Source organism: Papio anubis, chromosome 14 (assembly GCF_008728515.1).
Source record: "Papio anubis isolate 15944 chromosome 14, Panubis1.0, whole genome shotgun sequence".
In the NCBI taxonomy this organism is placed as follows: domain Eukaryota; kingdom Metazoa; phylum Chordata; class Mammalia; order Primates; family Cercopithecidae; genus Papio; species Papio anubis.
The window spans coordinates 23,111,134-23,136,908 of record NC_044989.1 but is presented as its reverse complement, the minus strand read 5'-3'; the positions used below and the strand labels follow the sequence as shown (position 1 = coordinate 23,136,908).

The 25,775-nt window shown below is 48.7% G+C and overlaps 1 protein-coding gene across 1 annotated transcript in view; it reads right to left on the bottom strand.

Moving 5' to 3' along the window:
• KLHL29 (kelch like family member 29) overlaps positions 1 to 25,775 on the bottom strand; it is a 322,618-nt gene that overhangs the window by 225,197 nt on the left and 71,646 nt on the right. Inside the window, exon 2 of the mRNA XM_017947314.3 lies at positions 10,976 to 11,083. The gene's annotated coding sequence lies outside the window, so the exon portion shown is untranslated. The remainder of the gene's footprint in view (positions 1 to 10,975; positions 11,084 to 25,775) is intronic.

The following is a 25,775-nucleotide window of genomic DNA, read 5'->3' as shown; positions in this document are numbered from 1 at the left end:
AAGTGGGAGGGGCCCCAGGACCCTCTGCTGTGGCCTATGGAGAACTGGAATAGGATGCAGCCCAGTGGCTGTCTGGGATCTTGTGGGCCGAGGAGCACCACCTCCCTGGGAGCAGACAGATATTCCCTGCGACTGGCTGCATTCAGCAAGCAAAGGCCGCAGGATGACTGACAGGTGAGGGTGGGAGGTGGGCACGCCAACACCTTCCTTGAAGATGCATTTGGTCTCAAAGAAGGTATGAATTAAGTCCATGACTCAGTTAGGGTCCTAGTCATTTAGAATAGTAAGAGCAAAGCCTTGTACAGCACCATGTCTTACGCACTATTCTAGGCACTTTATTGTGTTAACTCATTTAGTCCTTACAAACACCAGATAATTTTATGAAAATCTCTACTTTGCACATGAAGAAACGGAGACACAGGGAGGTTAAGGACTGCGCCCAGAGGTTGCACAGCTGGAAAGGGGCAGGGCTGGGATTAGGACCAAGGCAGTCCAGCAGCTATGCTTGTGACCATTACTTTCTGCTGCTTGCTGTTGCCTGAATGAATGAACAAAGGTCGTGAGGACCCTCTGAATATGGAACGTACCTTTCTAAACATGGCTTGAATGCGATGTTGAGCATACTGAGAGCCTGGGTTCTAGTAAGATCTGGGAGGCCTAGCTTCCTCTTGGGCCATGGACTATGCTTGGAACAGTAGAAAGGAGAGCTCTGGCTGGGTGCACCATGTCCCCAGAGGTGGTGGCCTTGGGAGGGCAGGGTCAGTGCGTCACCCTCTGCCCTAATAAGGGCGGCTGTTAGCTAACTTGATGGGTGTGGCTGGCTCCTTTCACACACAGTTTAGATAGGTTAAAGGAGCCACTTCAGATCATTCATTCATCTCAGAAACATTTGAGAGCTTTCTTTGTGCCAGGCTTTGTGACTGAGACACACTGACTGCGACAGTCCCTGCCACCAAGGAACTCCCGGTAGTCTCCCGGGAGGGTTCTGTGATCTGAGGAGGTGGGGCTGAGGGGCCCAGGAGCACAGCCAGAGGCCGTGGGAACTGACTTTTTCCATTCATCAATTCCTTCCAGCATGTGTGGGGTGTTTGGCTTTGCAGGCTCCCCTCAGTACTGGGGGTGGGAATGAGCCTTGAGCATCCTGGACAGTGACGGGACCATACCGGAACCAGGAAGCAGCAAGTACTACAAGGGTGCTGGGGAGAGAAATGGCATCACGGCATCAGAGGAGAGAGAATTCCCTCGGGGGCGGCCCTGGAGCTCTTTGCCAGGAGATAGGTAGGGATGGGAGAGGTGCTTCTGGGAGACTCGCTCAGTAGGACCAAGTGCCCCAAGGTGGGATATGAACACTCAGGTAGGTCAGACAGTACAGGAGTCTGCAGAGATGTGAGCAAGAGCCCAGCAGAGACTGGTGCAGGCCAGATTTCCTTTATGTGATCCACAGAGGCAGCAGCTGTAGTTAAGGGAGGACCTGCGCAAGATGGCAGAGCACCACAAATGCATTTCAGAAAGCCTTGAACTGGTGCTAAATAAATAATCACACTGTTTATTCTGAGATGGAGAGGGAGGACACCTCCTCTCTGTGCTAATGGCAGGGGCGCGGCTCTCTGGCTGGCGGGGCCGACACCAGCACATCCCACATCCTGGAGTGCTGATCCCAGAAAGGCCTGGACAGAACCTCTCTGTGTTCTGACTTCCGTTTCCCACTTTCAGCATGTGCCTGTGTACCTAGAGAAGGGAGTGCCGGCTTAATTGTTACCTCCTGTGCTGTTACTAGGTTACTTCGTAAAAGCAGAAATGTGCTTCTAATGATTTTTGCTGTTGCTGCTACCTTATGAGCCAGATGCTTTTATCTAAATGAGTTACTACAAATCAAGGGTGGCCTGTGAGGGCTGCTAGGCTGCATCTGTCTTCCACAGGTGAGCTCAGGCTCTGTGCGTGAGGCTGAAATCTCCCCATTCTCTTTGCATCCAGCCTGCTTACAAGAAAGGGTGAAAATAGGTATTGGCGGCTGTCATGAATGACCTCCAGGTGGTCTGGGAGCAAGTGGAGGGGTCTCCAGCCTGTGATGGTCATTCTGTGTCCTGTTCCACTTGGCTTAGGAAGGTGACAGCCTGGGTCTAGTTGACCCGTGGTCTTTAGGCCTCTTGGGTCATGGTGGGTGGGAAGAAGGGCAGCCCACACGTGGCTCCTTCAGTTATCCTCCTGAGTGGGGGTTGGGACCGCACTGCAGCCCAGCAGATGGTCAATGCCTAGCTTGACACGTCGTATGTGCTGCACTAATGGTCGTGGGAGGCAGGCAGGCGCGTGATTGATACTTGCTCAGAGCTTTTTAGGCTTCAAAATAAGGAGTGGCAGCTGACACGGGGACAAGAAGGGTCCCTAGGTTATATTAGGAACCAGGAGACAGGGACTTTAGTTTCTGCTCTGCCTTGATGGGTTGTGTGACCTTGAGCAAGATACTAGACCTCTCTGGGCTTTGGTTTGCTCCTTGGTACAATAAATGGCAACAAGAACCCCTTTTTGTCTACCTCCTAGAGTCCCTCTCATGATCCAGGAGAGGAAGCTGTGAAAACACTTTGCAATCTAAAAGCACTAGGTCACAGGAGGAGGTAACATAAATCGTCTATCTTTAGCCTTAGAGGTTCCAACAAATTGGAGTTGGAGTAGGAGTTGCCAAGGAGTCTCTGTTTTGGGGTCGGGGAGTCCACATGGAGCCCAGCTGTGAGGGTGGCTCTCGCCAATGCCCTGTGAGCTTTCAGTTACATCCCCATTATATGAGAGAGTGACCTTGGGAGGGTTAGCATGGCATTCAAGGCTGTGTCTCCCAATTCTTAGGTTTCCCTTAGCATTTCTGCTCTGATATCTTTGGTCTTTTTATATCTTCAGGCTTTTACACAAGCTGTTCCCATTGCCTAGAGTGTTCCCTGTACACATATATAAATGTATAGATTTAGATTTCCAGCTTTAAGGCACCTCTTCTTTGAAGCCTGTGGTTTTGATCAAACTAAGCTAGTTGCTGAATATTCTCCTCCCCTCAAATGTGTGCTCTGGGTCAAGGGTTTTTGTCTCATATAGTCACTGTCATACCCCCAGTGCCTACAACAATGCCTAGCATTATAGTAGATGCTAACTAAGTATTGTTGAGTAAATGAGTTGCTCTTCCGTAGCACTTGTATACATTCTTCTTGTTGCATTTATCACATATTTGCCACATAAGAATGGATCGCATTTATCATGTAAGAATTTGTATGTACTTGCTGCCCCACCGGACTGAGAGCTCCTTGCAGGCAGGGCTTTCGTCTGACCTCTCTGGATCCCAGACCTAGGACAATGTACAATGTGACTACCAGGAAGTGTTGAAGGAATGAATGAATGAGTGTTGCAACACTCTTTTGTTGCACCATGTGCTGGGTATTCATCCTATAGTTCCCAGTACTCCTGGCACTATTTGTCCTGTTGTAAGAGAGAGAGAGAGGGGTGGAGTTGGAGAGAGACGGGAGAAATTTATGATTAGAAGACAAAAGCTTAAAAGTCTTTCTGAGTGGCCTCTGAGTATGAGTAAGTGAGATCATCCCTACAGGATAGAAGTCCATCAGTTTCAGAGCATGGTCACTCAATGTATGCATACACGGTGCTTTCCCTGAGCAGGATGCACACACGGCGTTTTCCCCTGATGGATGTTTTTGTGCAAGCTAGAAAGAGGCACTCCTCCCTCCGAACTCTCAAGGGCATGGTGATACTCCCAGAGCACAGACTGGGGGTCAGAACGCACGTCTCCTTGGCCAGGTGCCCTCATGGAGGACACAAACTCACAACTGTTCCCGGCAGCCCCAGCCACAGGAGCAGGTGCAAGGTAAGCAAGGAGACAGGCCGCTTAGAACATCAAATTTTGCCATAAAAATAAACTCTGAGGTTTGTGGAGAAGCTATTTCTAGCCCAGGTGCCAAATGAGGTTCTGCACCTAGACTGGACGGCTGTGCGCCCCTCCATCTCCCACCATTCACTAAGAGAAACTACCCACGTGCATGCTATCCTCAGTTCCCTGGCTTCCAGGACTGGGGAAAGAGTCCATCCCGGGCATCTCCAGCCTCTTGCCGACAATCTCCGCCCACTGTCTAGCGTGGGGCTGAGTGGAGCTGACAAGGAAGACTGAAAAGGGGGCCATGGCCTTCCACAATCCTGAACTGGGTGGCGCTTTGGTGGCCATCATTAGCCATCTCCGATCTCCCCTAGTCCAGTCTCAGCACTCAGATGCTGTGAACCAAACCAGCCTCTTCTTCTTTTTTTTTTTTTTTTTGAACAAAAAAAGTGTTGCAACACTCTTTTGTTGCACCATGTGCTGGGTATTCATCCTATAGTCCCCAGTACTCCTCGCACTATTTGTCCTGTTGTAAGAGAGAGAGAGGGGTGGAGTTGAAGAGAGAGAGAAGAAATTTGTGATTATAAGACAAAAGCTTAAAAATCTTTCTGAGTGGCCTCTGAGTATGAGTAAGTGAGATCATCCCTACAGGATAGAAGTCCATCAATTTCAGAGCATGGTCACTCAATGTATGCGTACACGGTGCTTTCCCCGAGCAGGATGCACACACGATGCTTTCCCCTGATGGATGTTTTTGTGCAAGCTAGAAAGAGGCACTCCTCCCTCCGAACTCTCAAGGGCACAGCGATACTCCCAGAGCACAGGCTGGGGGTCAGAACCCATGTCTCCTTGGCCAGGTGCCCTCATGGAGAACACAAACTCACAACTGTTCCCGGCAGCCCCAGCTCACTGCAACCTCTGCCTCCCGGGTTCAAGCAATTCTCCTGCCTCAGCCACCCGAATAGCTGGGATTACAGGCATGTGCCACTACACCTGGCTAATTTCTGTATTTTCTAGTAGAGACAGGGTTTTGCCATGTTGGTCAGGCTGGTCTCGAACTCCTGACCTCAGATGATCCGCCTGCCTCAGCCTCCCAAAGTGCTGGGATTACAGGCTTGAGCCACCGTTCTCAGCCCAAACCAGCCTCTTCTATGGGATCTTGGAGGGCTCTTGGCAGAACTAGCTACAATTCCCCATTGTGGGGTTACAGAACGAGGCTGCTGACCAGTTACTGTGGCTGGGGAAACAGGAGGCTCCCACCCTCTTTCCAGAGAGGCCTGACTGGGGTGGGAGCTGTGCCCAGGTCCCAGCCAGAGAAAAGCAGGAACCTTTCTACTCTATTTGTTTTCACTTTGCTAAGTTCCAGAAAGGATGGCAGGGGACTTAAAAGGATACATTAAGACACCATAAATCAAAAGTAGGAGAGAGAATCACAAGTGTAGGAGCAGGAAACGGAGAAGGGAATGTTGCCTACATGAAACCATATTTAGAAAGTGCCATACACAGGCTACAGGTGGGCCACAAATCTGCCTCCAGGCTTGGCAGTGCTTCTGACCTTGGCCACCCGTCAGAACCACCTGGAGAGCTTTACAAAAATCCAGATGCCTGGATCCACCTCCCAGAGACTGACTGTGAACTCACGCATCTGGTATGTAGCCTGGGTATGAGAATTTAAAAAATCTCCCTGGGTGATGTCATATGCAGCCAGAGTTGAGAGTTACTGTTTCGAGAGCTTGGAAGAGGCAAATCTGTTACAACATGATTTGTGGGTCCATGAGATCCTATGATGGTGGCTCGGGAGAAGAATATGTCTGTGGTGAAATCAGAGACACCTCTCCCAAGGGTCCTAGCAAAGGAGTCACAAGTGACAGGATAAACATTAACTGCCACAGAATCCTAAATGAGGGTGCACTGTTGTGACCTGGAGGGCAGCAGATATTCTAACAGCCCGGAGAGTTCATGTAAAAGCATTCCGGGTGGGGCAAGATGAACACAGCACAACATAGCCAAGGTATCCAGCTTTTGGATAGCTTGATCCGGGGGTAGATTTTAAAGGATCTGAAAGACTAGACAAATTACACATCATCCAGGAATACTGTTTTGCCAAATCTTTATAACTCCCATCTGAGTTCCTCAAGCCACAGAATTCAGGAACCTGCTAATAACACCTATGAGTTGACAGTAGTGGTTAAAGTTTTAAAACACACTGATATCCTCATGAGAACAATTAGAATATCTGGGGGAAGGAGCCAGGCATCTGTACCTTTTTTTTTTTTTTTTTTTGAGACAGAGTCTCCCTCTGTCACCTAGGCTGCAGTGGTGCAGTGGTGCGATCTTGGCTCACTGCAACCTCCGCCTCCCGGTTTCAAGTGATTCTCCTACCTCAGCCTCCTGAGTAGCTGGGACTACAGGCATGTGCCACCATGCCCGGCTAATTTTTGTATTTTTAGTAGAGACAGGGCTTCACTATGTTGGCCAGGCTGGTCCCAAACTCCTGGCCTCAAGTGATCTGCCCACCTCAGCCTCCCAAAGTGCTGGGATTACGGGCATGAGCCATCGCGCCTGGCCCATCTGTAGTTCTTAAAGCTCTCTGGGCAATTCCAATGTGCACCAAGGGCTGAGAACTGCTGGCCCTGGTGGCACCGTTCCTCCCTTGTCACCATTCAAGGTCCTGAGAGGTGGGAAGGCCGGGGTTATTCCCATTTCACAGCTGAGGATACTGAGGCTCAGAAGGTTTTATAGGGCTTTCCCAGAGTGAGTGGTAGATTTGGGACTAGAATCCAGAGCTTGCCTCCAATCCCAGGTTCCCTGCCACCATGCTGCCTGTGAGGACATGCTGTCTATGGTTCTGTAATCTCTGAACTGAATAAAATTATCTGATCCCAAGAGGTATGCATGAACAGGGCCCTGCGCTGGGCTTGTAGAGAAAAGAGGATGGTTCCTATCCTCAGTGAGCTCAGGGTCCAGGAAGGAAGGTGAGCAGCCTAAGGCAAAGGAGATGGAGATGCATGGCTAAGGGAGGGAGGAGGGCTGACACAGTCCAAGTACAAGGCTTCCTTGGAGAGCAAGGAAGCAGCTTTGTCTTGGACAGGCGGAGTCTGATATGTGAATCAGACAGCAGGGATCTGCTACGCAGAGGCTGCTGAAGTGGTCCGGACCTTAGGACAGAGGTGCCATCTGGGAGTCAAGCCTGGGAACAGCTGAAGCAGAGGGAGGGGAGGGAGGGCTGGGGATGCAGGGAGCCGAGGAAAGCCTTGTGGCACCAACACCTCCCCTTCTTGGCGGGAGGAGGCGGTGGAGCTGGAGGACAGCAGCTCACATGAGCAAGATGGACAGGAAGCAGGAGAAGACGCTGGCACCGAGGTGGACAGCACATGCTGGGGGTCTGCAGCCCTGTCGATGGAAAGGTGTGGAACAGCTGCAGGGCACCAGGCAGCGAACGGACCAGAATCCCAAATGCCTGCATGGGGCTGAGGGCTTGGCTAAGTTTCTGTTGAGGGATCTGGGCCCCAGCTAGTGGGTGTGGTCACATGGCCTTCTCAGGGGTGTGAGCGCCCAGATACCTATTTGAAGAAGGGGCTGCAGAGGTCCCCAGAGCGGGCCAGGAAAAGCAGATACAGTCAGAAGACAAGGGCAGAGTGTCTGCGTCGGGCAGAGTGTCTGCGTCGGCCAGAGAAACACTGGGATGTCTGCCTGCAGGTCCCTCCTTGAGGTGGACACCACAGAGGCCAAGAGGGGAGTGGACAAGGGGAGAGCAAGGCTGTCCACGGCGTGAGGGAGGGAAGACAGGCAGAGGGCAGGGGAGTGCGATCAGAGAGGACACCTGCAGGATAGACTGGGGGAAGTGAAGGTGGGGGGTGTGGAAGCCCAGGGCACGGCACACGGTGTTCTCTAACTGCCATTAGCTCCGGAGACATTTGCAACCCCCTCCGAAGATGCAGGCGGCATCTAGGTCATCTCGTTTGCTGAGGGCAGGGGGACAAACAGCCTGGACAGACAGTACTGAGAGGGTCTCAATGATGGAGGCAGTGGATGCCGCCCAGGGCAGCTCCAGCACCAGTGGCAATCAGCACTGCCCTTCACCACCTCCAGAGCCTGAGGTGTCTGCTAATGCCATTCTTGGCTCAGACTTGGGCTCTGCGCAAACTGAGTCCTCCGCTCAACTCCCCCCACCCCTCTTCCCTGCAGTGCAGGTATCAGATTTCACTCCTGCTAGCTGGTTCCAGTATGGTCTTCTTTCCACCAAACCACAGAAAAGCAGAGCGCGGCCCTCCACGCTTGGCTCTTCAACTGGCCTGTTTCGTAGCAGGTTACACAGGGCCCTGTGAGCTGGCCCAGTTTCCACAGCAAACTGATAGCTGCTTCCACTGATCCCCAGGGGTCACAGAACCATCTAGGGGCCTCGGAACCTTCCTATCATCTTGGAAATCAATGGGACTCCTGCATGTGAGGGAAGCGCACAGCCAGCACCAGGCCGCGGGTCGTGTCGCGGGCACTCCCAGGCACAGTCCTGGCTGCACACGGTGATTTGTTTACTGAGAGCTAGGCAGGTGCTGGTATGAGTGGCGGAGCGGGCGGAACTCAGAGACAGATCAGGTACGATTCCCATCCTCCAGGAACTGGCCAAGTGCTAGGGAAGACAGACTTGAGTTCACAATGGGGACCCTGGTCTGGGGGCGCAGTGATAGTGGCCCACATAGGGTGCATCTTACCAGCTATGGCTGGTGAAACCACCCTCAAGGTCCCTCCCCATCCTAAAGTACATGATTGCCAGAGTTCGGGATGAACAAGAGAACAAGAGCCATGTGCCACCCTGCATCAGCAGCAGGGAAGATTAGACCCCAGACTAAGGGTCAACATTTAAGAAACCAAAACCCACTGTCCTGGGGTGTCTCTGTTCCCTTCCCTCTCGCCAAACTCACAGGTACATCCAAGGAGAGCTGGCTTCTGTGAAGAACATGTCCTCAATCTTTTCTTTGCCCCGTGTAGGAGCGGGGATGCCCTGGCTACCAAACCAACGTTTTGCTGTCTTGTTTTCCAACTCCCCTTCTCTGACCCAACAGGAGGCCTGGAGGCAAAGGATTCCCCAGTGCTGGGGATATCGCTAGCAAGCACAGCCATCCCCCGCCAGTGGTGCCATGGGCGTGTGCCAACAGCCCACCAGCTTCCTAGGTCAGGAACCCACCTCTCCTCTGGCTGCCCCTACTGGGCTGCTGGGAGGCTGCAGGCTGGATGTACCGTGGGGTCACAGGGTGGGGAACCTTCCATTTCAGTGCTGATCCTGGCCCAGCCCACAGCCTTCTCCCACTTCCTGCTGACAACCAAGGCTACCCCTAGCCTGAGATTCCAAAGCCATATTTTCTCCTCTCTGTGCAAAGGTTCTGGCTGGGGACAGCCATCCCCAACCTCACAGTCTCTGAGTCCAAAGAGAAAGCTCTCTGACCAGCAGAGAATCTGGATGTGGCAGGAGCCTTGTTGGTCTGACACTCTGCCCCTGCTGCAGATGGAAGCTGGAGTTTGGACTCAGGCAGATGCCAGGAGGCCACCGGTCAGAGGGCATGAGGGTGGGCTGCTGAATACAGCAGTCCCGGGACTGCTATGACCTGTGCTCACCCAGCACTAGGCCCCGTGTGTTATGCAGACGCAGCCTGTACTTCTAAAGGCTCAAGTTGCACAAGGACATATGAGGCTGGGCCAGCTGGGCCTCTACTGTCCTGGATCCGAGAGCACACTCCTCTGCCCTCCAGCCTGCTTTATTCCAGGCCCAGTTCCTGTCCCTTCAGTAGCAGGAAATGTGGCGAATGTTGTCAACTCTAGCTCCAGGCCTCCTTGCCTCTGCAGGCACATTCCTGGCCTGCCCGGTGGGAACTAAAGCAGATCCCAGACCAGAGATTCTGTTCACAAGATTGTGCCCTCCCAAGGCAGACCAGGTTCCCCCACACTTCTGGCTGCCTGATCCTGCTTGGAGAACCTGGAATCAAAAGTTTAGGCCAGGACTCTAAAAATTTAACCCAAGGAAGTCATCAAATGACTATGCAGATACATATGCAACAATGTTTGTTGTGCTGTTATTTGTAATAGTGAAATACTTAAAATATGTTAAATGTCCATCAATAGGGCATTAAGTGAATCATGTATGCTATTACATCCACAGAGTAGACAGTCTGTAAAAATGGTGACATAGATTTCTACTTACTGACATACAAAATGGCTTGACACACTGTTGAATCTAAATAACGTGCCCCCCCCACAGTACCCACAGTCAGATCCTGTGTGCATGTGTGTGCCTGTGTGCACTGTTTACATATGTGCGTAAGAAAAAGCCAGGAAAGAAACACTAAAATGGTTATCTCTGGGGAACGGGATTATAAGTCATTTATATACTTTTAGCCACTATGCTTTAAAATCCCTTTACAATGAATAAATAATATTTTCATATTTAATAATACATTTTAATAACAAAACTTAATTATAAAACTTAATTACAGTTTTTAAGGAGGTTAAAGGTCACCTAGCTGCTGGCCATCCTTAGATCTAACCTCCTGGGGAAAGCCAAGGCCCAGGTAATCAAGGAAGGTCACAGAGATTCTTTGGTGCGGCACGGTGGCTCACGCCTGCAATCCCAGCACTTTGGGAGGCCGAGGTGGGTGGATCACCTGAGGTCAGGAGTTCAAGACCAGCCTGGCCAACATGGCGAAACTATGTCGTGAGAGCACACGTGATAGCCAGTCATGATAGCATGTGCCTGTAGTCCCAGCTACTTGGGAGGCTGAAGTGAAAGAATCGCTTGAACCCGGAGGCAGAGGTTGCAGTGAGCCGAGATTGCGCCACTGTGCTCCAGCCCGGGCGGCACAGTGAGACTGTGTCTCCAAAAAAAAAAAAGAGTCATAGATATTCTCTTTGGTTGATTCTAGAAGGATTGAGGCTAACATGGCTTAGCTAAGCCCCAGTACCGGTTGATCACACGCCTGTGGTAAAAACTGCCCTGAGGAAGACGGCGAGGGGACCTACTGCGCTTTCTCCCCTTCCCCTACACATTTAGTGTGAGAGGAGAGAGCTGGCTATGCTCAGGCCTGATGACTTTATTTCCAGGTGAGCCGAGCAGAGACCTACCTTGCGCCGCCCGTCTCTGGCAAGCTCAGGATTCGTCCCCAGGATGCAAAAACCTCGATGGCCGCCAACACTTAGCAAAGCGTGAGCATCACCAGGAATCCAGATAGTCTAGAAAGAGAGGGAAAAAGAGTAGGGTAGGGGTAGGGGAAAGGTCTAATTTTTTCTTTCTTTCTTTCTTTCCTTTCTTTTTTCTTTTTTTGCAAAAAAATCTCTTTTGAATTCCACCATCCCAGGTGGTCCCCACACTAACTGGATGCTAGTCTCCGCCTCAGATGTCCCCGATGCTGAGCTGCATACTGTGGATTATCTCACACGGGCTGTGCACAGCCAGCCAGCGACGTGAGTAGCAGACTACTCCTAGTGGCAGATATGAGGCATCCCTCGCCCATCCTCCGAATATACACAGCCCTAATCCCCACCATTGAGCCACTGACACTGAATAAGAGAGAGAACAATGGTATTGTCTTCCATCTAATCCAAACTAAGAAACTCCAGCAATGGGGAGAAAGAAAAAATTTAAGTCTTTAATCTAATACTGAGAAGGGCACAAACTCTAGAATTACAAAAACAAATCATTACTTTTTTCACACAATGGGCAAGAAGACCTTGAGGAGGCAAAGAATAGGTTCCCTGGGGAGAAATTTTTTTTTTTTTTAAATTATAGATTTAATACCTAGGAGAAAGAGGCTATCTATTATGGGGAGGCAGAGCTACTCCTGGTTCCTTCTTTTAAATGTAATCTATGAGAAAGCCATCTTCACCACGGGAAATGGCATCCCCCACTGCAAAACGCACGACTGTCATTACCTGGGAATCAATATATTTTTTTAAACCGAATATATCATTATCAATTGATTTTCCTTTTTCCTCTTAGCACTCCAGAGTCCCGGGTAGCAGGGGAAAGCTTTAATGTGATATGAAGGATTTGGACAGGTAAATAAGTTATTGTAAACTCATTTTGCCTTATGGCCAGCTTCCCTCTGACAACGCGACGAGTCTTTCTCAGATCCTCTCAACCTAAGCTTTTCCAGCGGCCGCTGACAGAGACGCACGTGAGCCATATCAAATAGCCATTTTAAAGCTGAAGGTGGCAAAAATATTATTTTTCCCAAGGATGGAATGTTCTCTTTACGACTAAGAAATAACCTCTGTGGGGCAGCAAAATAAGCCAAGGTCGCCATTTAATTCTGACACAGAACCAAAGTGGTAAGTGCATTTCCTCTACCAAGCCTATGAGAAGCACAAGGAGAAATCGATCACTTTGACCACAAGGTATTGGCAATACTGGTGATCGATGTCGTTCTGGGAAAGATCCTTGGCAGATAAGTGCTGGTGAAGAGAGAGGCCTAGGAGATAGGGGTCAAACCATTTTTAGGGGCTTGAGAATCTTATTCATTCATTCATTCATTCATTCATTCAATAAATACTGATTCCCTCTATGTGTCAGGCAGTACGTTCAAGGCACTGGGAATACATGAGCGAACAAAAGAGAAAAATATTCCTGCCCTCAGGGAGCTCATATTCTAGAGGGTGGAAACATAGAATATACAATACACTTAAAAAGTAGTGAAAATTGTATCATATTTTGGAAGGTAGTAGTGCAATGTATTAGAGAAGAAATGGAGCAGGGTAGGGTGCATGTTGTGGGCGGGCCTGTGGTGCAGTTTAAATAGGGTGGGCAGGGTCAGTCTCATGAGCGGAGGACATTTGAGCACACACTTCAAGATGAGGAGTAGGTCGTGTGGGCATCTGGCCCTACCTGTTCCAGGCAGAGGGAAGAGTCAGTGTGAACATGGCTGGTATGTTCCAGGACCACCAAGGAAGCCATTGTGGTTGGCGGAGGGAGGTTCTGGTAAGAGGTGAGGCCAGAGCGGTGAGCATCCTGATTGTGTAGGGCCCTGTAGGCCACTGTGAGCCCAAAGATCCCAGTCGCCATCTTTAGAAGGGGCTCCCAATTTCTTAAGCCAAAACCGTCAGAGTTCATGTCAGGTTAATCCACTTCCTTTCCAGGCTGTGCCAAATGAATATGGTATAGGCTAGACCGCAGCCTAGAGGGACAGTGGTGGGAAGGAAGCACAGGCTGTCTATGCCTGTTCTGACGAAGGTGGCCTTGCCCTTCCTTCTCTACGGTCCCTACCTCTAGGGGAGACAAGTGAAACAGTTCCGAACAAAAATAAACCACATGCACAGCTGAGTTCTCTGGGACTTTTCTTCATGTGCTGATGAAAAGGTCTGGAAGTGAATGACCCATTGGCTATTATAGACTGTACTGGGCGTCTTGTGTTGGCCCTCTCGGCCTGCCTTTCATCTTCCCCACCCTGTTCTTCCCCACCTCTCCCAGGCAAGACCTGGGAGGCTCACCTGACCTGTATGGAGAGCATCCCTCATGTTTTGGACCCTCTGACTTCTGGTTAGGTTCAGCCCATGCAGACACCAGCAGGAGACTGGGGACAGGGTTGGGGTTGGCTGTTGGTTCCCCTGCTCCCCTCCCTCTCTGTGTCTTCATGAGCAGGCTGTCCCTCACCTGCAGGTCATGGCTCTAGTTGGGGAACAAGGAGCTCCACAAGGCTCTCTCTCTGGATTCCTGTAATAGCTCCCTCCCCTGATCATTATGCCCAAAGGCAGTAATTTCCCCCATCCCATCATCAGCCCGGGGGCACTGTGCTATGATGGTTTCTCTATACTGTGCCTGTTCACCTTTGTGGATAGTCGTTTTACTTAACTCTCTTCAAATTACACATTTGAATATGTCTATTTCAAGACCCCAATGAAGACATTCACAGAGAGGGTTAAAAGCAAGAACCTGGAATCAGACACATCTGAATTAGAATTCTAACACTGACACTTAGTTTTGTGACAGCAGGTAAGTTCTTTAACTCCTAGGAACCTCTGTTTCCCATTCTTTTCAGGCCAACATTCAAACTGAGGAAATACAGAGAATACCACAAAGACACTACTTGAGAAGAGCAACCCCAAGACACATAATGTTTTTTTTGTTTTGTTTTGTTTTTGAGATGGAGTCTCACTCTGTTGCCCAGGCTGGAGTGCAGTGGCGCGATCTCGGCCCACTGCAGCCTCCACCTCACAGGTTCAAGCAATTCTCCTGCTTCAGCCTCCCAAGTAGCTGGGACTACAGGCACGCGCTGCCATGCCTGGCTAATTTGTGTATTTTTAGTAGAGACAGAGTTTCATCATGTTGGTCAGGATGGTCTTGATCTTCTGACTTTGTGATCCGCCCGCCTCGGCCTCCCAAAGTGCTAAAACTAGAGAACCCGTGACATCCTCCTCCTCTTCCTCCTCCTCAGCATCACCATCTCAGTAGTGCCATCACATGCTCAAGTCCAGGGCAAGCAGCACCTGCTTCCTGACATCTTTGCCCACCCCAACCAGAAACTCTTCCCGTGAAAGGGTTTCTAACTGTTCTCGGTTCACATTTGGCATCAGTTTATGCCTCAGTGATTTTGTTTATTTTTTCACATCTTTCTTTTCTTGTTCTTTTCCCACCCACCAAACCTCCACACCTTGCAGTTAGACCCTGGGCTTAACAGACAGTATCTTTTGGAATCTGGTCCACAGCACCCGTCGCGTGGTGGTGTATAATCGATCCTTGACTCATTATTGTCCTTCCTGGGAGGCCTATAAGCTATATCCGGGCACCGAAGCACGTCCCACTCTAATGAGATACATGGTATTTAAAAGTGATTTCAAAAGAAATTGCTAGAAACCAATTTTTAGTAATAATTTTGTTCCCAAGTTAACACTGTAAAATCTTATGTTTCCAAAGATCATGGCCTGGGAAAATGAATCCCAGGAACGAACCCAGGAAATCACAGGGAGGTAGGTATGGTTTTCTATCTCCAGGTCGATAAAGAGACTGCTTCAGGGCTTAATTTGTGACACTTTTGGCCAAATTGACCTTTTCCCTTCCACTAATTTCATCAAAGGGCAGCTTATAGTCTTAAGGAAAACAAATCGTAAAAGCTAAAGGACAGAGGACTCTAATTTATTTTTAAAAATACAGCAGGTAGTCAGTCACCGCTTGTGAAAGGGGTCTTAGGACGTTCAGCTTCCCAAGGTACTTGGGAAATGCTAATTGACTTTGACAAGGCATTAAGACCAATATGAAAGCAAGACCCTTGAATGGGCTATTTGGGTTAAATGCTGGGAGAGCTTCAAAATGAAACTAGAGAAAAATTTTGAGATCCATTTTACCTCTAAGTCTATAAATAAAGAAAGTTCCCAACATGAACCAAACTGATGGTCAAGAGAATTATGAACGAGGGCCCCAGGATTTTTTACTTCTTTATAAAATACACCATGTTTTTGGGGAGAGAAACTGCCTTCAGGGAGGAGAAACCAATTAGGAGCCTCCAGTTTGACACAGAATCAGAAAGCAGCCCCGCCGGGGTCTTAACCACACTCTCCAATTATGGGTCCAGAACCCAGAGGTTCAGCACCCCTCAGCAAACGGGGCAACAAAGAGTCTTTCTTCCTTGGAAAAGCAAAGCAAAGCAACCGGAGGCTGTAAACTGTAGGGAGGAAACCGGCTCCCGAGCCCACCCTCCTGTCAGCCCAGGTACGGGACTCCGCGGCACCTCTGACCCTGGGCAGGAATGCCTGCTCCCAACGTGTCCTGCAAGGGGAACGCTCATTCATATTCTTTTACTTTTAAGACGAGAGGAAAACAGGCCATCCATCCATTAATAATATCAACTGTGGGTTCACCAAAGCCTGCAGGCTTCTTGCCAACACAAAAATAAACGCTCTCAGAAGGTTTATCCATCAGGTTCATGACAGTTCACGAGCCGGGGTCCAGAAGGCACTGCATTTTAAAGGGGAGAGTGAAGGCGCAAAGATGGAGTAAGTCATGAGAGTCCACCCAGCACAACGCAGAGATCGCCTATTCCATTAAGGAGCCACAATTGGCCACTGATGAGATCCATTACTTATTTTCAGCTGGTAGGGATGCATCTCCTGGCCTGCTTTTTGTAGGCATGTATTCAAAGAAAGACAGTGTCTGCAGAAGTCAGGCTGACCGATTGAGAGGTAACCATGTTTTCCTAAGGCTCGAAGTTTACAAAGCCTAGCCCATTCTTATTTTCTCATTTACCTGTTCCAACAAATTTATGAGTTGATTACTTTTGTAATCCTCATTTCACAGATGAGGGAACAGAGGCTCATGGCAAAAATAAAGGTTGTCCAAAGTCACACAGCAAGTCAAAGAGGGAGCCTGAACAGGAAGCCTAGATTTTGTGCCTCCCATCCAGGCTTTTGTTCCTGGGCCTCCACCTGCTGTCACCCTTCTCCTCCTGAAAACTCCTCCCTGGAGGCTTCTTCCTGCACTCTCTGGAGTACAGAAACTTTCCAGGCAAAACGCTGGAGACTATCACAATTGGGACACACGTGCCACCCAAGGAGGCTCCCTGTTGGGCCAGCACAGCACCAAAGGGGCCCATCTCCTAGTTCCCTTGGATGGTTTGGGGCAAGGAGAATGGGAAGATAGAGAAAATGAGGTGTTCATAGTTGGACTGGATCCTAAGTTATGCCATGACATGACTCTATCAGACAGCCAGCATGAAAGGTTTCAGGAAAAAAACGTCGCAAACCAAAATCCTCTTAAAACCTCTTTTTTTTTTTTTTTTAAATTTTGATACACAGCAGATCCCCCCAAAATGAAATGAACTGGAACTCACCCAACTCAGTCCTGCCACTCAGTGCTGGCAAATATCCCCCCACCCTCACTCTACCAGCTAATACAGATTCGCCCATCACTGGAAGCAGGACTGGGATGACCCTTGCATTTCCCCAAGATGAAGAGAAAGAAGCCTGGACCTACTGAAGCCTGACTCACCCACAGCAGCACTGAAGATGTCCGCAGGGAGGACCCACCTGGCATGTAGTAGATGCTCAGTAAAGAGTAAGGCTCTGTTCAAAAAAGGAAATTGCCTCCACAGTTCAACTCATTTTCCACAATTTTTCTTTGAACATCTGGAAGATGTTCACACCACAGGTTCATGATTGGAATATAAACCAGTTTTTAAAAAAATCAGACATTGCTTCCAGATTTTGCTCTTATAAACAGGCCTCCATCCTCCCTGTAAATTGCAATAATTCCTTCCCAGATGTTGCTTCTCCTTCAGACCCATAAATCTCAGCTTTTCATAAGGACGCTTCGCCTCTGCCTGGTGCTGCGGGCTGCGTGGAGTGCTCCTGCATCTTCTCTCCCTCATTAGATGTCACACGAACCCCGCGAGGCAGGGCAGGTGCCCACATCCCTGATTCCCTGACGGGCAGGCCAGCTGCCGGCCCAAGTTGGACTGTGGCGGGTGCGGGTGTTGAGCAACGCACAGTAGCCTTTTCTCCAACACCCTCCAGGTCACCACGTGGGTGGGGCGTCAGAGACTCACAGTGCCCACTCTCATCTATGGAGGCTCCACTCCCGCCTTGGTGCCCTCAGGGGCACTGCCCCTTTAAAAGTCTGACTTCACTGTGGACACGGCTTTCCTCGACTCTCCCTGACACTCCTGGGACCAGGCTATAACATTTAAATAAGACTTGACTGGAGTCTGGCGGAGTAAAACAAAACAACAGGCAAAGAAGTAGGCGAGAGCAATGAGAAGAAAGCAACACGCAGCCAGACAACTCGGCTCCCAGTCGGTTTTCCAGGAGGGCCCCGGGGGCCTGGTCAGGCCCATCCCAAGTCCAGGGGGTGACATCACCTCAGCATCCACCAGACAGGAACTCGCACCCAGGAAAGAGGCCACCTCAAGTCTGGATGCCACAAGCAGAGCCCAGAGAGCGTAGGGCTTCCCTGTTGCCTTCTGCCTTCCCTGTTCCAGTTTCTCGTCTGAGGTCTGTCTCTTCCCTGGTGATCAGCCCTGGGACTGTTTGCCCCATTCTTCAGGGGAGCCTGTGACCTGCACCCCAAGCACTCAAGCAGCCAGCCACATCAGAAAACACCACGAGCCCTCTAGCCAGACGGAAGCTGTCGGTGTCGGGGGGCTGAGAGACGGCTGTGGGGACAGGAGAAACAGGCACCGCACTAGCTCACTGCTAGGGTCTGGAATGAGCCAGTGTGGTCCACAGACGGAGCTGCTGATGCTGGGGGCAGGGGGTGTCTGTTAAGCCCCACCCCTTTAGGGCATGACCTCTTGACAGCTTTGAAGAGGAGCCCTAGGAACAGAATGGCTTCACAGTGTAAAACGAGGTGGGCTATTAGACTTCATGATTTGCTGGTCCCCTTACAGAGATGCAGAGAGGTCTTCTCCCAAGTCTGAATCCTGTAGCCTCGCTCCTGGTCTGCGCAGCACCACCCGAGCTTCATTTTGGGTTTCCATCCTAGTCTCGGAGACACCAGTTCAGAGACTGGCTCAGCCTGTATAGCGGTCAGGAGCATGGAAGATTTATAATCTGAGGGAGCTGGGTCTAAATCTCAGCTCTGCCATTTGATGGCAATGACCACGTCTGCCCACCCTCCACTCCCACTCCCAGCCTCAAGCTCCTCACCTATACAATGGGGATGATACCACTAAACATCCATGGTTGTTCTGAGACTTGAATGTTCTACCATAAGAAAGAAACTTAACACATTTCATGGCACAGACACATGGCAGCAATAACCATTATAATGACCATGCCTGCTCACTGAAGAACAAAATACCTACAGCGCCTTGGGGATGGTTGGGAGTCACAGTAGATGGAGCCTTCTCTTCCACCACCCTACCAAAGAAGTGGGCATGGAGGGCACAAATGAATGAAGAGGGGTCTTCCTCAGAAGGTGGTAGAACCAATGGGCTGATCACATGTGCAAGAGTCCTGGGTTGGTTTCACACTGGTCAGCGACCACTCTCTGCTCCCTCCAGCTGTCTCCCTGAATTTCAGCCTTCACAGAGCCCCTGCTCCCACCCTGCCTGCAGCCAGCGATTGGTAAACCAAAATCCAGGCCTTCGGGCAGATGCTGCTACAACTTCTATTTCATGATTCTGCCTTTACTTTGAGCCCAAGCCTACAGAGCTGGTGGCCGAAAACCCCTTCCCCAACACAAGTGGGTCTTAAAAGGCATTGCTTCCTCACTCAGTAATAAAGCTATTTTATTTGAATAGATCTGAGGCTGTTTTCTACACTGTCAGAACAACAACAACAAAAAAATTGTGAAAGGCTTTTGAGATTACAGGACTTTTTACCCAAATATGATGAGTTATTCATTTAAAAATAAACTACAGACAGGCATGTTTCTCCATACCCAGGCAGAAAGAAGCCATTAACCAGGAATTTCTGTAAGTACTGTGCTTTTCTTGGCCAATGTGGAAAGAGCCTAGGAGCTGGAAATAGAATGAGAAGCGAATTCTGTTTTCCTGGTCTCTACCAATGTGTGTAGGTAAGTGGCTTGATCGCACCGTGGCTCTGTGATCCATCTGAAGACACATGCGGGACGGCTTACCACTCCGACTGCTCTTCTGCAAAGGAGGCCAGCAGCCGAGCAGCAGTCAGCACGGAGGTACCCATCATGGAGCCACAGCCTGGCAGGAATTGATGTCCAAATCCAGGCAGGGTCACCAAAGGCAGGAGAGGGTGAGTGACAGGAGGAGGTGAGTGACAGGAGAGGCTGAGTGACAGCAGAGGGTGAGTGACAAGCTCAGGTCCCAAAGCTAGTCAGCAGGAGGGTTGGCACGAGAGGGTTCCTAACTCTCTGGCCACTGTCCTTTCTTTCACCCAAGATCTTTCTACAGTGTAACTGTCACTAAAGAGCTGCCAGGAAAGTCCCTCAGAAAGGTCAGATAACATCCCAACCCAGTCTTCCTTCCTGCAGGAAGTCCTGGTCCCCTCTCCTCCCTGGTGAGCATTAAATCAAATATTCCTTGCTGTATTATTTTTCAAGCTTGATGTTTCTAAATCCAAATACATCTATAAATAATACATACTCATTTATATGTACATTTAAAAGACAAAAAAACCATAACAAAGATACCTGTAGATTCTTATGAATACTAATGGCCTGCTTTAACACAGTGGAAACAAACAGCTAATGAACACAGGTAACTGCAAGCACAAATTTCCCTCCACTCCATCTCGGGTCCGTACACGGTAGGGGAGAGCCTCCTTTCTGAACCTACACCATTCACTGCTTCTCTCCCACGGTCACATTTAGCCATCTGCTTCTTCTTTTATATGTGGGACTGTGTATTTTTTTCCTCTTCAGTTTTATATGAAACATTTAGCAATGAACTAGCAAATAAAAATACTACATATCATCTAGAATTCATATAAAATTGTACTTGGCTTTAACGCATCTAAAGGTTGATAAAAAGAAACACATAGATGCTTCTTAAAGGCTTATTTATATTTTATTACACATTACACACATTGCACTCCATTGAGAAAATTTAGAAGTTGATGTGGTTTTCTCTGTCACGAGCCTGCATGGCGAAGATTACCACATCTACAGAACATTTTTCCTTTGGAACACAATGCACTCATCTCGCAATTACCCCAGTGGACGGAAATGGTGCAAGTAATCCATCAGCACTCACATTAGTCTTTGGAAGGAGGCGTTTCTCTATTATTGTTTTTCCCTTAAAGAGTGTACTGTTGGCATTATCCGGCCACCCATCCTTTACCCTGCTCGACGTCTCTTGTCTGCACTCCAGACTGAGGACTGAGGTGAGCACCGTCACCCCTGAGACACATGTGCAAGTCAGCAGGAAGGTGGTGGGGTTGGCACCTGCCCCAGCACACACCCACATGCAGAAACAGGGGACAGACAAGGCTGCTGATGGTGCAGGCTAAGTTAACTAAGTTAGCGGGACTGAAGATGGCCAGAGGAGGAGAGTTTCTGGGCCAGAGGGACTAGGAGGACTTCACAGCAGGGCTTAAGCGGGGTCCTGGAGGAAGGTGGCGCCTGAAAGATCAATGTGAAGAAATTGAGAGGGACAAATGCCTTTGTTTGGGCTCCTCCTAAAGTGGATCCTGAAAAAAGATTTCGACAGAAGTGGTTTCTTTGGGAGTTGATCCAAGGAAGCACTAGGGTGTGAGACAGGCCAGGAGAGAAGCCAGCTGAGGATGCATTCGCCGTGGGGTCACCACTGGGGCCAGCTGGGGCTCTGTCCTGCTGGGAACCCTCTGTCGTGCAGAGTGCACCTGAAATTGTCTCACGATGAGGCGAGGAAGCCGGGGTATTTATGCATTGCCTCCCGCCTCTTGCTGGTAGAGGGCTGCTTCTGCAGTATGAATGCCCCCACACCTCCAGCCTGCCTGCTAGGCGCCCTCACACACAGAGAGGCAGGACGTGAGAGGCGTGAGCAGGTGAGAGGCAGGAGCAAGGTGAAGCCCTGGCTGGGAGATGGGTGCAGCACCAACAGCCTTCTGTTCGCTCTAGCAGGAAGCCAGGGCTCCCATCAGCACCCAAATGCTGCCAGGACTGGCTTCAGTACCTTCCTGGTGGCTTCATTCTCTGGGATCCGACCCTTCTGAGTGAGAGGGGGCCATACCCTGCCTGCCACAGTACGAGACCTCGAGTTTGCTCATCCTCACAGTAGAGGCCGTGTCAAATGTGTTCGTAATGGGATCATCTACTATCTGTCGGCCGTGCAGCAACCATGTATGAAAAATAACATTGAGAAGCAAATTAAGCGATCTGTCTGCAAGCAGCCTGTTTAGATGAGGAAGGGCTGCTGTTGACGAATCTATTAAAATTATACATAAATTATCTAAGAGCACATAGATACACGCTCACAATGAGGGCATTGATTATGGGCATTTTAAATACAGCCTGGATTAAATCATCTTGTCTCACTTGAATGGAGTAATAATAATTAAGAGAAGAGGTGGGAAAAATAAATTATACCCATCAACTTCCTGACCATAAGAAATGTTCAGACTTTTCATTTTTCAGAATGACGACGCCTTAAAACACAAATACTTCTGGGTGCTGCCAAGAACCCTCCACAAAATGGGTTATAGGAAAGAAGGATCCAGAGAGGCCCCTGGATGCCCTCAAAAAGGGAAAGGGGAAAGTGGGGAGGCCACGTGTACCTCTCTTGTCAAGCAGAACCTGGGATGAGGATCTGAAGCTAGTGTTCTGTTTGGACAGTGGTTCCAAAAAGCATAGGGAGGGGAGTGGGGAGGGAGTGAAGGAAGTCAACACAGATTGCTCCAAATGAGCAGGCAAGTGGGGCCAATCTCACCCACTGGGGACCTGTGGGAGACAGGGAGGAGGGGGTCTCAGAGTTATCACCACCTCCCATTTATCATGGGCTGAAAGCTGCTGGCGGGGAATTAATTCCCTGGCCCTTCACGTCTGTCCCAAGTGGTCAGCAAAGGCTCTGGGGGCTCCAGGCTTGCAGATACCCTGGGGAAATGAGCTTCCAACAAGTGCAAACACACTGTGCTGGAAACTCATAACCTCTGATTACTTGGATGGAATTCAATTTGCCACTTTCAAAAGTCTAACAAAAACAGACTACCCTCCACCCCCATGTAATCACTGAATAATATTATAATCATTTTGCATGGAAATTGCATTATTTCCCTGATGGAAGCATAGGCTTTGAACCTCTCAGGGCTTCACCCGCTACATTACTTTTCAAAGTATGAAGTAGCAGGTTCCAATTATCTGAAAAAAATTTTAAACAGTAACAGCACAATACATAGTGTGATCCAGATGGAGAGAATACACATTTTCCAGGACAGGCACCTTGATTAGTGACTGTGATTGTTAAACACATTTCAGGTAATATAGTGATAATGGACATTAATAGTAGCAATAGTGCTGAAGTGCTGAAATATAATCATTTCTGATTATATTACTATTTCTTTTTGTGAAGTGCAGTGCGTATTTCCAAACGACTCTATGCTCATTAAACTACACAAAAGCCCAACAGCAGATTGGCAGAAAGGTGGTCAGAAGGGGCTTACAGCTTCTTGTGTTTGGAAAGTGGTGAAGGATGTTGGTCAGAGTTCTTGCGGGGCCGAAAAGACTCAGCAGAAGACCTGGTCTTCCGTCTTTGGGCTCCATTAAGAGACCTCTGCCTATGTTCACAGACATAGGCTACCAAATGGCCACTACAGAAGTGCTTCTATGTGCAATATAACAAGCTGAGGGGCTTTAAATGATAATTTTGTACAGTAAATTTTTTTGTCTATGCCATCTTTTCCCTCCTCCCTCATTAGCCCTCAACAAGGTGTTGCTTTCTATTCAAGACATCCAATAAATGCACTGATAGATTCTATATCAGTAAGAAGACTCTAATTAAAACACAAATGTGATGTAGTAACAAATTTTAGTGTCTGTATGTTATTATAAACAGATTTTTGAAGGTCACTTTAATAAGAATCATAACAAATTATTGCAAAGAGACTGTGAAGATTTACCTATAAACCAAATGAAAAAAAAAAAAGCCAAAAACACCTGCTTCAACTTGGGATAGAATTCCCAGGGAAGGTCTAATCCTCACATTCAAAAAGTGCCATCTCTCAAAAGCTGGGATGAAAGTAAGGACCATGACATTCGGAAAAATTGTCAGAGGACTCAAAAAGTCACTCTAGTGGTTTAAAAAAAAAAAAAAAAAAAAAAAACCCACACATGGGAGGCAAAGCTGCCCAGAACAAATTTGAATAAGTGGAAATATTTCGAAATTAACATTTTATTTATTTATTATTTTTTAATCAAAGATGGGGATCTTGCTATGTTGCCCAGGCTGGCCTCGAACTCCTGAGCTCAAGCAATCCTCCCACCTGGGCATCCCAAAGTGCTGGGATTACAGGCATGAGCCACCATGCCCAGCTAGCATTTTATATAGTTTGTAATTTTTAACACTTGAAACTAAAATAGTTAAACATTGTAAGTATACTTTTTTGTTGCATCTATATTCCAAAAAAATTTAATATATTCAGGTTGGCTAAAAAGTTTTTGGAAAGCTTTTCTTTGGGAAAGTGGGGAACCGCCTTATGTTTGGGCATAAGATTAATTTTCTTAGCACTGATGGGCAGTCCTTATCCTGTCAAAGGTCTAATTTAATCCACCAGTCAAAGCCACGAGGGACACTAGAAGGTCTTTAGTCCAACAACCACTACATTTTGTAGATGGGAAAACGGAAGCCCAGAGAATTCTCTGTCCTACCATGGAATCATTATAGGAAAATGCCTAGAAATCAGAGCTGGCTTCCCCTACAGATCCCCTAGTGACAGAGGCCACAGCCTGGGGCTCTTTCTATCAGCTGGGGATCATCTGGGGCTGTGAACCAGCCTCAAGGAACCCACCTGCAGTAGGCTAGGCCAGCCACCCAGTGTAGCACAGAGCCTGTCTCCTCTCAGGAGGGAGCTCCCTCCAGATCACAGACCAGGTAGCATTTCCTATGCTTTGCCAGAACTCTGCCACTGTCTTAAAAAAGAGAGAGACACATGTATTTAAAAGCCTACATACATATAAAAATGTGTCTGGGCTCTTCTTTCCAAATGGGAGGAGTGCTGTTGAAATTTGCCAGGTGGGAGTCATCCTTGAGTCCCACCTGTCAGTCACCTGCCTCTCCGAGCAGCTGAGATTCAGACAAAAATCTCTTCTCATGGGTGGAAGGAACACAGGTGCAGCCCCTTCTATTAGGCTGGTGCAAAAGTAATTGCATGTTTGTCATTAAAAATGGCAAAAACCGCAATTACTTTTGCACCGAACTAATACCTGGGAACCTCCGTTTCCCTCTCCCTAGGGGCTGTCAGTCCTGGGCAAGGAGGGGGTGTCACTTCTCATTAGGGCCTCCCGATGCGGAGCGGGGAACCACTGTAATTAAAAACTCTGAAAAGCAGGATCTTCACTGGCTAATGATGCAGCTTTGTGCACTGAGACCTACTTTAAATTTTATTAGGCAAAGTCATCTATTTCCCGCTCCCCTCCCCAGCAAAGATAAAGAAGGGGTACACTGAATAGTGGGATGGGGTATCCGACAGAGAAGGCAGAGCGAGTCATACAAGATAGAGGGGTCACGTGTGGATACCAGGTCCACTTAAAAGGCTTAGGCAGCAAAAAGTGGATTTGACTTCCCATCAGCACACTTCACTCAAGTGTTTCTCTGTTGATGGGGCATTACAGCCAGAGCACCTAAAAAATTAACAGCTACATGAGAACTCCTAATCAAGAAGAAGTAAAGTGGTTACCTCAAGGCCGTACTCTTTAAGGCTAGAGGCATAGAATTTTTAGAGCAGCTGCAAAAGTGTTGAAACATATGAATTATGAATTGAGATCCTGTGGCTGCTCAAATCTGGTCCCAGAGCTCAGACCCAAAGTAGGAGACAGAAAGAACCACAGGGCATCTCATGTTTGTTTATGGGCCCAGTCTGGGAGCCACATCCTGGCCCTGCAGTTACTACTCATGTGATGTCAAGCAAGCTACCCAACCCCTCTGCCTCAGTTGCTTCAGCTGTGAGATGGGGATAACAAGAGTGTTTTCTCCATTGGGTTGCTGGGAGATGAAACAGGATAATACAATAAAGTACTCAAAAAAGTGCTGGACACAGATTTGGTTCTTAACAGATGTTGGTGATTATTGTTTGATCTTGTCGGCCAACGGGACGATCTTCTAAGACACCAACCTGGTTTCCTCTCATTTGAAATCCTTTAGTGGCCTCTCAGTGCAGAAACAAAATCCAAGACGCTTGGTACGGTATCTGTGGCCACAGCTCCTCTGCAAACTTCTGCCCTTACCGACACAGCTACTCTGCAAATTTCTGCCCTTACCACCACAGCTACTCTGCAAACTTCCGCCCTTACTAGCCACGGTGCCTCCACCCGGAACTGCTGGAAGCTCCTGAG